Source organism: Aquila chrysaetos, chromosome 5, assembly GCF_900496995.4.
Source record: "Aquila chrysaetos chrysaetos chromosome 5, bAquChr1.4, whole genome shotgun sequence".
NCBI classification, from domain to species: Eukaryota; Metazoa; Chordata; class Aves; order Accipitriformes; family Accipitridae; genus Aquila; species Aquila chrysaetos.
Window position 1 is genome coordinate 14,842,382 of NC_044008.1, and position 12,056 is coordinate 14,854,437.

General features: G+C 46.3%; 1 protein-coding gene across 3 annotated transcripts in view; it reads left to right on the forward strand.

Annotated features, from left to right (window-relative positions):
• Positions 1-12,056, forward strand: part of LHFPL3 (LHFPL tetraspan subfamily member 3) — a 266,989-nt gene that overhangs the window by 251,669 nt on the left and 3,264 nt on the right. The gene's annotated exons all lie outside the window — the stretch shown is intronic.

Consider the following 12,056-nt stretch of genomic DNA (forward strand, 5'->3'; position numbering starts at 1 on the left):
CTGTATAGGAATGTACCTGTATTGAAGATACTGTATATCTGTTGTCCAGATAAAAAGCACAGCAAAGGAAGGAGATTAGATCATATAAAGAGGAGGAAAGGATGAAGATGAAATGCCTGTGCAGTTACCCACAGGTTTAGAAATGTCACGACTGCTCATGCTATTTTTTTTTTTCCAAGTTCCAACTCTGAATCACATGTTGCACTTGAAACTCAGCTTTCAAAAAAAAACAACCCCAAGCCCTTCTGTTCCCAACAATTGCAAAAAAAACCCCCCTAGCTCTCAGGAAACATGAGGCAAGTAAGAACGAAATCAGACTTTTCAGAAGCTGTTGTTTGTACGTCTCCCTGGTTTGCAAAGGTTTGTGGCTCATTAAGGCTTTCTGGAAAACAAGGATTTCATTTCATGAGCGGTGTTGACAGGATGGGTCTCTCTCTCTTCTGGTATGGAACAAGAAAGGAGGTGTTTTCATTTTTATTTGGTTCCTTAGGTAGTTAGTCTAAAAGAGCCCGTTTCCAAAGTAGCCAAGACCTTGTTTATCAGAGCATTTTCTTTCATTTTCCACATCCCCCTAGAATAACTCCTTTGATGTGATAAAAATAAGAAGCACCTGAGAGAACTTCAGTCTCAACAAACTGGTATTTTGCACTGAAAATCCCTTCAACATTAAGTTCCTACCAGCAATACCAGGAAAGCCGGGGAGAGTGAAAAAATCTGAATGATGGCATTTTTTCCTGTCTCCAAGCAATCGATAACCTGAGACTTTGAGAAACACCTGGGAGAAGAAAGAGGAGGGACACACTGTGCTGCAGGGGCCATAGGAATGAGCACCAAGCTCAACCGCAGGGTTCGGTGACGCATCACTTTGGGAACACCATGAAACAAACACATTTACTTAACTACAACCATGGCTGATGCTTTTTGTAGTGTTGCCGACATGGAGTGAGCCACCGCACCGCCACAGATGCTTGGTCCGTGGCACCGGGTGCTCAGCAGCATGTCCCAGAGACAGCCCAAGATGGGTGCTAGGCCACCCATCCCTGGTCTGCACAGCAGAGGCTCAACTGCCTTGTCAGGCACATCAGAAAAAAAGGAGATTTTTCTTTTTCCTTGAGTTTCTGCTTATTTTTAAATTTGCCGGGACTGAAGCAGCAGCTTGTCTTGGCCCAGCTGCAGGGACTTTGCCACCAGCAATCCACGTCCCTGCAGTTGCAGAAACCCAGGCAGCCTTTGCTCTTCCCCAGGACTGGGGTGATCTGAGAGGATGTGACCGCTAGAAAAGGACTCCAAATGAGGAGATGTTTCAGTGTCTGAAGCGATGAAATATTTAATCCCTGCTCTCTCTGGGATATGCATCATCACAGATTTACTTATCTGCCGCTCACTGACAGCAGTGGCTGACAAGGACGATGACAGCTGACATACATTAACCCAGCCACACAACACAAGCTATCACTCCAGAGCAGAAATCCATCATTATTATTTAAGCACCAAGGAGGTGTCTCAGTTGGCGCCGGATAGCAAGCGCAGGCAGCACCTGCACTGAAAAATCGCCCCTGCTGGGGTCTGTGGGAGGCGAAGGGCTCTCGGCACAACCCTGAGCCCTGGTAGCCCCGGCACGGCCAGCAGCAGCGGCAGCGGTCCCTGAGCAGCCCGGCACTGAGGGTACACGCAGTGTGCCCTGTGCTCCCACTGCTGACCCCGAGGGAGGGAAATGAGAGGGAAGGATGGACAAAGATCACTTGTTTAGGGGGTGGGAGTGTGGAAGCCTTTATTAGAGCTTTGCTAGAGCTACACAGCAGGATAGTGCATTAACCCCCTGTACTAAAGACGGTAGGTGGAGTGAAAAGGTGTTATTGCACAGCTCCTCAGGGAGTGCTGCTGTCGATGTAACTGTGCAGACCAGACTTGTTTTCCCTTTGTCTAAGTTTCTCCCTTTTTTATGGATGAGCTTCCTTTCTAAGCAAATCTGTATCAGTGTCTTCTTTATCTAATGGGTTGTTCTGAACTATTGCTGTCTCTGAGGAAGGGGTGACTGAGCTTTGAGGAATCCTCTTGAAACTGGGTTTTGGTTTAAGACAGTGGGGTGGGGATTTTCCCCCTCTTTGTTAGTGTTTTCCACCAGGCTGGTTGCTTCTTGAGACTGCTCTGCTGTCTCTTGCTGTTACAATGGCATTCTTACATAGAAAAGTGGCATTTACACAAGAATCGCCTTACAGTCGTTGGTGGGAATAGCCAAACTAATGGAAAATTGTCCACATGTGTGTGTGAATCAGGTGTAGGGAGGAGGGGGGAAAGAAGCCACCAAGGCTTTTAAGCCCTGGAACCGATCTTACACTGTATGAGGTGTGATCCTTTCAGAGGAGGGAATGAGGTGGGCTATTTACAGCACCACATGGATGCCATATCCAGGTGTTAGAGAAGGCTCTGCTGGAGAGCGTGAGCTTGTAGGAAGAGCTGCCCTTCAGACCACTGACGGTCTTCTCATCCTGCCAGAGACACCAGAGGTTACAAGTGAAGTTCATTCGGTTAAGGCTTCTGTATTCGTGCCTTCATATAGGCTGGCCTCAAGGACAGGGCTAGAAAACCCTGGATGTATTGAGATGCTTACAGGCTGATTACCAGAAGACTTATTTACTTAGTCTCTGTCGTGAGAGCATTGCATACCGGAGCCATCGCCAGGCGGGACTGTGCGCGGGGAGCATAGCAGCGTGGGGAAATGGGACAGTGGGAAGAGCAGCAAATGGCTGCGAGGTGGCACTGGGGAGATGAAGGGATGCTGGGTGCAGAGGGTGGTGTGCGGGGAACACCTGTGCCTGCAAGGCCCTGCCAGAAGTGGGAAGAGGTGGGAGCCAACAGCTTCCCTCCGGTGATCGGCTCCCACAGACGGGAGGAAGGCAATGCTAGGAGCGATGCTCTTTTCATGGCCGTCGCCATTTCATATGCGCAGCAGCTGCTAAGCCTCATATGCCTAAAACTGCAGGGCTTGCTGGATACACCAGGTTGTCACCTTCCTGTTCTGACCCAGAGGAGAAGGAGTACAACCAGGACACTGTACCACACCTGTCATGCAGGGCTGCCGCAGACCAGCCTGCCTTCCCGCATGCTTTTCAGCTGGCAATTTCCTAACGCGGCCCTCCCCTTCCTTCTCTGTGAAGGGGTTTTTTTCTCTGCACTGCTAATCACAGTCTGCCTTCTGTGCTGAAAGCTCTTCAGGGAAGGAATCTCCTCTTTGTCTTTTGCGAGAGTGCACTTAGCACTCCTACAGCAACTCAGAAAAATGTTTAAGGGAATAATATAAATTAATAGCAATAATAAATCCTTATGTATTGTCCAAAACCTGCATAAATCGATTTTGCAGCAATCCTGTGGGACAGCTGGAAAGGGAAGATGACTGAAACGATGCCTTCAGGACCATGAGCATCCAACACACTCCTTGCTGCACATCAGACAGGTTTCCATGACAGATGGTGGTCACCAAAAACCTCACCCTCTCCTTAGACCCTGGCTTTGCCATCTCCCAAATCCAGCCTCTGTTCTAGCTGAATATCACCTAACCCCATAGAGATTTTTTCGGTAGTTTGACAGGTAATCTCATACCTTTGGCAGTGATCGTGGGCCTTAGGCACGACCCCAGATATTCCTATTTGCCTAGAGAGTATATAGCCAGATAATTAATATTCCTGTACTCAGGTAAGCTAATCGTTAAGCTGCAGTTTTGAAACCTCAGACTAAAGCTTCTCCAGATCATTATATTTCTGTTTCCCATAAACATGTAACTTGGCACCTGTATCTTTCTCAGAGGCAGAAATGGGATCCGTGTTCGCAGCTCATTAGCAGGTTTTGACTGAGATCCAACATTACAGCAGCCAACCACTCCGAGAGGCATTTGTGTTCGGGGGGGTGAAGGACCCAAAGCCTTGCCTTGGAAAGCCTCTGCCCCAGAGGTGCTCTGGACGAAGCCCTCCAGCTGTGGGAACCTTCCCCTCCACGGCAAACCCCAGCAACCAGAACCCCGCTCCCAGCCCCAGCCCAACCCACTCATCAAATTTTCTCTTCCCACCAGGACAAGTCCCTACAGAAAGAAAGTTTGGAAAACTTTTGGAAACCCCCTGGATGTGCCTTTGCACAGCAGGGAAGCAGGTGGGATTTGCGCCGTGCTCCCAGGTCACACAGCTTTGGCACTGGTCAAAGAACGGGGAAATTCATTTCACATAAAGAAAAGAAAGTTTAAAAGTTTTTATTATTCTGCAGCATTTAGGGTTCACCAGCATTGACATTTTTTACTATGTTTTCTGAGACATTTAAACTGAACTTCTTGTAGATGTTTTAATTATTGTGTTATAATTAAAAATCAGCAAATTATTTCAGGAAATTTCATTCACAGAAATGTCATTTTAACATGCCAGAATGGCCAGAGAACTGTCACGGCCCTCCTCCTTTCTGTTAGGAGGAAAAACTCATTATATAAATTGGGAAATCATTTGGAGAAATCCAGTCTGTTGAAAAAAGAGCAGAGCTCCGTTTCTGTCACACCACTAAAATAAGCCCCATCGTAGCAGTTTCCTTATGCAGAGATCCTGGCTGGCACCTTCAGGAATCTGCTTCAATATCTTGGCTTTCTCCCAGGGCCAAACTCCTACTCTTTCTCTGCTGCACAGAAATGCAGGCTCAAACCAACATAAAGCCTGAGCACCACACTTAAATCGGTGACTGGATCTTCCCAAGCTCGGGCTTGCTCACAGCCCCCACAGCCCACGCTGGCCCTGGGCACTGCCTTCTGCCCTCCCTGATGGCCAAGCCTGGACAAGTAGAGCTTTGTATCAATGTCAGCAAGATTTGTTTTCCCAGACTGAAGATGTGCCAGCGTCAACTTCTAACATTGCCCAGCACAAGAAAACTCCTGGAAGATACAAAGCTAATCAAGCTAGATATAAATTGTTATTAACAAAATGCAAAAATATAAGAGTATACAATGACAATGCAAACATTTTCTGGCCAATCTGCCCAGGACCTTATCAAGGTACCTCCACTGACATGGCTGGATCCTCAGAGGGACTCTCAGTGAACAAGTACAGATCAAATTTCGTAACAGTTTTTAAATAAAGACGATGCAGAGCTTTCTGAGCAGTCTGATCATGTGGCTTGAAGGCTGATGAAACAAACAAAAATACCTATGGATCCTTTGGGTTCCAGGGGAGAAACTGAAAAACAGCTCCAGCAAATGTGCAGAATATAAAGAAAATGAAATATTTTCTCATTGAACAGTTAAAGAACAGGAAGAGTTTAGGAACCGCTGTTCAGGGACTCCTGTTTAGTGACAGCAATTTATTTGACCATCTGGGTAAAGAAAGACTGCAGCAAACCACACAGAGGAAATAAAAATAGATGAACAAGTAACTGATTTTGCTTGACTCGAGCCTACAACTCTGCAGAGCAGGAAGCTACTTCATGTGAAAGACTTTATTGATGAAGGCATTTCAGCCTCTCTCCAGTCCTTCCAACAACATACTAGGTCTCCCATGCCAGCAAAGCCGTTTTGAGACGTGACTGCCATCCCAAACTTGCCAGAAACATCACCAAGTACAAAAGACAAATTGATGAGCCTTCTGGAAAGGGACCACCAGAGGAAGGAGCGTCTCTGTGATGCTCCACAGTAAAAGAAAACTCTTTACGAGAAAGAATAGGAGGCTTTTTGCTGTGTTTGTTCATTATGATAAAAATCTTCCTTTTCTTGACAGGCACAGAGCAAATATTGAAATGGAGGAAAACACTGCCCACTGTTCAGCAGAATCTGATCACTACATCTCAGTGTTTCAGAACCCACCTTGAGCAGACACACAACCTCCTTCCTTGTTTGGGGCACACTGCGCTGTGTGTGATGGTAGCCGAGGGGTGGTTGTGCCTGCTCAGGAGGTACGGCGGTGCAGCACCAAGCTGTCCAGCTGAGGGACCTGAAAGCTGTTGGTAGCGAGGCATGGGTAGCAGAGCCACCACCCAAGACAGCCCTGTTGCCATCAGCCCAGACTGGTGCCGGCAGATGACGGGGATGACAGCTACTACTTGCTCCATCCTTGGATAGGTCTCTCTTCCCTCTGCCTGTCACTCTCCTCCTGCCTTTCTCACTGACACATATGCATATGTTGCATTCTTGGAGCCACATTCAAACCAGAGGAAAGCCACCCGAGCCAGGGATTAGGAAGGGTGGCAGGGAAGCTTGAAGCCTGCCCATATTCAGGGTTTCGGAGCCTGTCACTGCCACTGTGTTATATTTAGGTCTAGTTAAAGAAGGATCTTTCGGAAATAAGAAAATTGTCAGGCTCTGATGAGGTGCCTTCTCCAAGCTGCTCTAACCCCGGTTCTTAGGATTTGCAGTCAAAATTCACCTGCTCCCCCACGCATGGTCTTGCTGAGAAGAGCAGCAAAGCTGACTGCCATACACAGCTTGGCTCATGCCTTCCCACCAGGCCGGCCTGCCCCTGCATCCCCTACACCCAGGCCAGTCAGCCCTTAAGCTGTTGAGCTTATCTTACTGAGCCCTCCTGGGCCGGGGGTGAAATCTTAGACCCACCTTCTGCAAAGCCATTTGCTACCCCATGAAGGCAGTCCTGGTACACAACTGCACGCCCCAACAGGACTAAAAATACCCGTCCTCAAGCTGTGCTCAGGCGAGATCTTTGACAATCTGTTACAACAACTAATCCAAGGCTGCCTAATAATTTGATATTTCAGGCTGAAGATTATCTTCTATGCGTGGGCAGTAGCTTCTCTCTTTGTGTCTCCATGCATGCTGTTAATCACTCTGTGCAGTATAATTCTAACTCCAGGATTCACACACCTCACTTCGTCCATCTCAGACTTAGGCCTCCAGTCTCATCCAGATCTATGGACCCACAGGAGCCAATGGCACTCATCCACCCTGGAAGCCATCCCAAAATTAAATGAGTCACCCCAGGAGGGCCCTGTCCCTCTCCAAGGACTGCCCAGAGCCACACACCCGGTGCCTGACTCTGAGAGAGCTGACGTTATGTGAGATGCATCTCCAAGCCCAAACTCCATCTTTTCTCTCCTCCAAAAAAATCTCCTCACCTTTCTCAAGAAGTCAAGCCACAAATGGGTAGACTGTCCTGACACACCCTGGGCTCCAGCCTTAATTTCCAAATACACCTCTCCTTTCATACCTCGGCACAAGGTGGTCAGACTTAATTGCTCAATCCTTTCTTGTTTTTAAATTAATTTGTCTTGACAACCACAATTTTCTCTGGAGACTTTTGCTTGCTGTCATAACAGCTTCAAAAAACATTCTGTCTGGAGAAATAAAAGAAAACAACCCAGAAAATAATGTTTCCCTGTCGTGTCACTTTTCTCCCCCCAAAGCACACTGCCTACAACCAAACAGCCTCTGAACTGACAGCCATTTCCTCCTGCCATGTGTCAGTCTCCACATATAGCAACAGAAAAAGGGGGGAAAAGCAATGTGAGAATGAATTGGATTTTAAAGCTAGAAGAATTGGCCAGAGTCTGGCAGGAAAGGGCAGGATCTGGCCAGCAGGGCAGTCACTGGGAGCACTAAAGCATGCAAGGAGTGTAGCTTGAGGTCTGCCAACGCATTGGGTTTTTTCTTGTGAATGACAGTATATGAGTTGTTGATGGCAAAGGGCTGTCCAGCTGTATGTCATACACAGATACCGGCAACCTGGCAAAATTGATCTGACTGGATCCTTCAGCCTTTTTTCTGTTGCTTCTTGGAAAAGGTTGTCTAATAAAATGGCATTCTGTCTGTTCAGTGGTTAACTCTGACCATCATCGTCCCTGTCACCCTGAAACCATCCTCTCAGATGCTAGAAATGCCCTTGTGCAGCCATGAACTGAGCCTTCTGCCTGCAAAATAGCCTAGGCCACCTTTTGACAGACATTTAGAAAATTCTTGAATGCTCCTGAAACCATTTCCTACAGCCCTGGAAACATTTCCTACAGCCCTGGAAACACTTCCTACAACCCGTGCCCAGGAGTTCAGCTGCTGCTACTAACAGGGTGCATGAAATACCACCCAGCAGATTGAGTAAGTCCTACCATTCCACTCAGCTCTGGTTTCACAGGGCCTGCATATGCAATCGGTAAAAACCTTGTCATTTTTTATGTGATTCAATTCTATTTTATTGCAAGGAAGTGCTGCAGCAAAAAAGCCAGCTCACACACCCTTCTGCTGAGATGAGCTTCTCCTCTAATGCCATACGGACAAAACCATCACACAATTTCAATCCCAACGTTTTGTAAAAGTTTTGGTAACTCCTCAAGGTTTGCTGTGTACTCTCTTTAAGCCCTGCCCTCTCAGGTAGTCTTCGGTAGCTGTGAGCGATGGCAGAGCAGGCAGTTGCCAGATCCTGTCTGCTGGTTTGCCAGGAGGAGAAGGAAACGCACTTAGGCAGCTCTGGTGCGGACAGGTCCTTTATCACGTTTTGTTCAGAAGATGCTGAACAGTGAAACACTGAAAGAAAGCTGCTAGCAAAACCGTCGGGGAATTTCTGTCCATTCTTCCTTCCATCTCCATAGGGCAGCCTTGTTCCCTCCTTACTGTCTCTAAACCGCAGTGCAGGGGTAGGCACCAGGGAGCACAACTCATTCACCTCCTGGCCACACGGCTATTTCCAAGATGATCTGTGGACAGCATCTCCAAAACACATGCTAGAGCTTCAGCTTGGATCACCGGGACTCTTAGGAGTTCGGAGAGGACCTGAGTTGGTGCCTTGCTGTTTATTGAGAGCACAGCATTTGCCCTGGGTGGCTCCCCAGGCAATGCATAAGCACCCCCCAATGAGGCCAGGGCAAAGGATGTTCAGTGCATCAAGAGGGACAAGGTACCCACAGTAGACAGGCAAATGGGAATACACATTTAAAGGCAAGTGGGAGTACACATTATTCCTCTCTCATCACATGAAAAACAAAATCATTCTCTCAGGCCTCTCAAATAGGTTTTGTTTCCTGTTTTAAAGGGAGTGTCTTCAAAGAAATAAGAGAAGATGGGACATTGGCTGTCCCATGCAGCTGGGTATCTACCTGCCTTTCATGCCTTTTAATTACACACATCTGGATATTGCCCAGGTCCTGAATGCATGTTGCTATTTGAATTTTGGGGTGCAGTAGCTGCAAGTGGAGTTTTAACACACTTAGCATTGCACCAACCTTGACGTAAACAACAAAACCATCTACCTGTGGTTGCAAGGAGCCGACCCAGATCATAAGCAGAAAGGCAAGAACTCCAAGCACCTCATTAAAACTGAACTTGTCCAAATTTTTTTGGCCTACTGCCTGGGCAGTGGTGTTATCCAAGGTGCCTCAGCATGTCTGTTTTCTACTGCAGATCTTCAGCAGCAATGTTTCTCTCCTCCTTCATCTCCTCCCATACACCAAACACAGCACCAGCATTCAAGAGAGATAATGCCGCTCTCTAGGCTAGAGGAATACTGTGGAGGAGCTGGGAAGAAATCTCTGGCGCTTCATTAGCCCATGGACTTCTGCCAGCTGATGTGGTTTTGGAGTAGCACCAATTTTGGTGTGACCATGAATGCCAGTTGCTCTTTAGCTCAGTAATTCTGTGTGTTTGGAGACAGCAAAAAAAGATTAACTCTTGGAAAGGTGTTATTTTCTAGATGCTGGTCAAATAAGTGGCAAAGAAAATCGTATAAATATGTCTTGTGACAATTAATGGTGTAAAGTGTTAAGATTGCTGGAGAGAATATATATTCTTACCTAGAAGGTCTGCCTTTATATATTTACTATCCATCTGACTGCCTTTCCAGTAACAGCATGTAAGGGGCTATCTGAAATTCAGTACGTGCTTTGTAACTTGGCAGGGAGCAACTTGGAAATCTCCCCATGATTCATCTTCAAAACAAAGAAATATCAGTGGCCTCTCTCTGAAAATGTACATAAAAACTAAAATGCTGTAAATCCCTCCAGGTTGACTGTACCCCAGCTCTGCAGCCAACAGAAGTGACTCCCCTAATTGAATGGGTCAAATATGAATAATAACTGTGTTGTCAGGATGTCAGCCTAACAGGTGGCCTTTCAGTACTTTAAATAGAGAATTTCACAGCAGAGCACCTATGTGGTTTGGGTAATACAGCTTTCACGAAGACTGCTTTCATTAACTGATTTCTAGGCAACAGCACTAGAAAAGGGTTGTACGTAGCTCTAAGAAAAGAAACTTCAAGGCATCAAAAGCCTATGATGTGATACAAAGCGGACTGACAGCTGTTGGATGTGAATGACTTATTTCTGCCTTATCAGCTAGGCACCTCTGGCATTTATTAAATTTCATTTCCATGTGTATAACACCTGTATGCAAAATTTGTCAAAAGAACTAATAAAGGTTTTAGTATGTTACAGCTGAAACACTGAGTACTGCTGGAAATCCAATAAGCATGGTTAAGGATCTGAATAACACAGGTACATGAAATTATGATTAAAAATAATTGAAAGAAATGGCTCATTCAGTTCTATTAAGTTTAGATTGTTCCTAGGAGTATCGGGGCACGTGCTCCTCACCATGCAACTCCGGCTTTCCCTGGATTTCAATTTCACCAACTACAGATTGTTTAAGAGGCTCACAAAACCCCGTATCTCACTTAGCAAATAAACAGATTGGTGGCTTAAGCACTTTTTCTTTCTTTTCTTTTATTTAGTAGTGCTACTTACCTATATTAATAATTGCCATATAATTACTTTTAGTACCCATATTAATAAAATAACACCAAAATTCCCGACTCAGACCATTTTTAATAGATTTTATTTATCACAGGTATGTGCATTTCTCATCCATTCTTTATCCTTCATTTTTGCTACATGTTTTAAAAGGAGAAAAGAAGCTCATGGAGCTATCAATGGCGAGTTTTCTTTTACAATCGGAAACTACCATCCCCATTGCATAGTTGCATCATAAAAAAACATTTTTACCACAGTGAACACTATATTACGTATTCTTTTTCTGACAAAAGCAAAACTGATCCATTTGTCTTCTGCAGGGCCCTCCTTAGCTCACCTTATGCTTCTTGCATAGCTTATTTGCTACTTTCTAGTCTCAGCAACATCAATTAAAAGTGTCGTCTTTGTAAAATATATCTATCTGGACTACAGATACATGCTGAACACGTGGGCTGTAACAAGTCAGGAATTTTCTTCCAAAACAACCTTTGCTTGAAAAGTGTCCATTTGTTGGAAGTTGATGGGGGAAGCAGGCACCCAGGGTCCGCAGCAGAAGGGTTAGCCACCACCGGGCTCCCCAGTTGTTGGTACCACCATGCTGAGCTCTCAGGTCTGGGCATCCTGCTCTGGGGCGTCACTCTCCCTGGTGTCTGTGGGTGAATTATCAGCAGGCCAAGGTCACCACGAGAGTCAAGGTGTGTGAGGAATTGGTGGGAATGGGAGAACGTGGCTGCTCCATGTAATGTGGGGGGGGAAATGAAATATTTCAGTCTTCTTACAGTAACATTTTTGAGAGTTTCTAGTTCTGAAACTCTTAGTTCGCTGTCATTTCACAATGAAATTGATTCTTTTTCTTTTATTTTCACAAAAATTGTGATTTCCCCCCCGCCCCGTCCCCGAGTTCTGCATTCCAGCAGTCTCCTGCAGAGGTCCCTGTGTTACGATGAGGGGAGTGGGGTTGCAATGAAGGTGGCTGTCCTCTCCCCTAGGCTGTGGGCTTGTAGGACCTCTGACCAGTGACCCTTTCACAGGAGGCAACGGGGAAGCTGCCTGCCAAGTGACTTCACGGTTTGGTCTGAGCGATCCAGGAGAGTTTAGCTAACGGTGAATTTGCGGAGCTCATTTGGTACAAGAACCTTCTGTTCAATGCCAAACGCTGGAGCAGTCAGGTTTTTATATTTGCATGTACGTGGGTACTTGTAAATAGACTTTCTCATTAAGCCCCCATTCCCACGCACTGCCTCCTCCAGTCACCTTCAGCGAGGACGGGGGAGCCTTCGTCCCCCTGCTCGCTGTGCCACCGCAGCCGGTGTCCGCTCTCCTGCGAATACAGCTCTGTTTACAGTACAGGA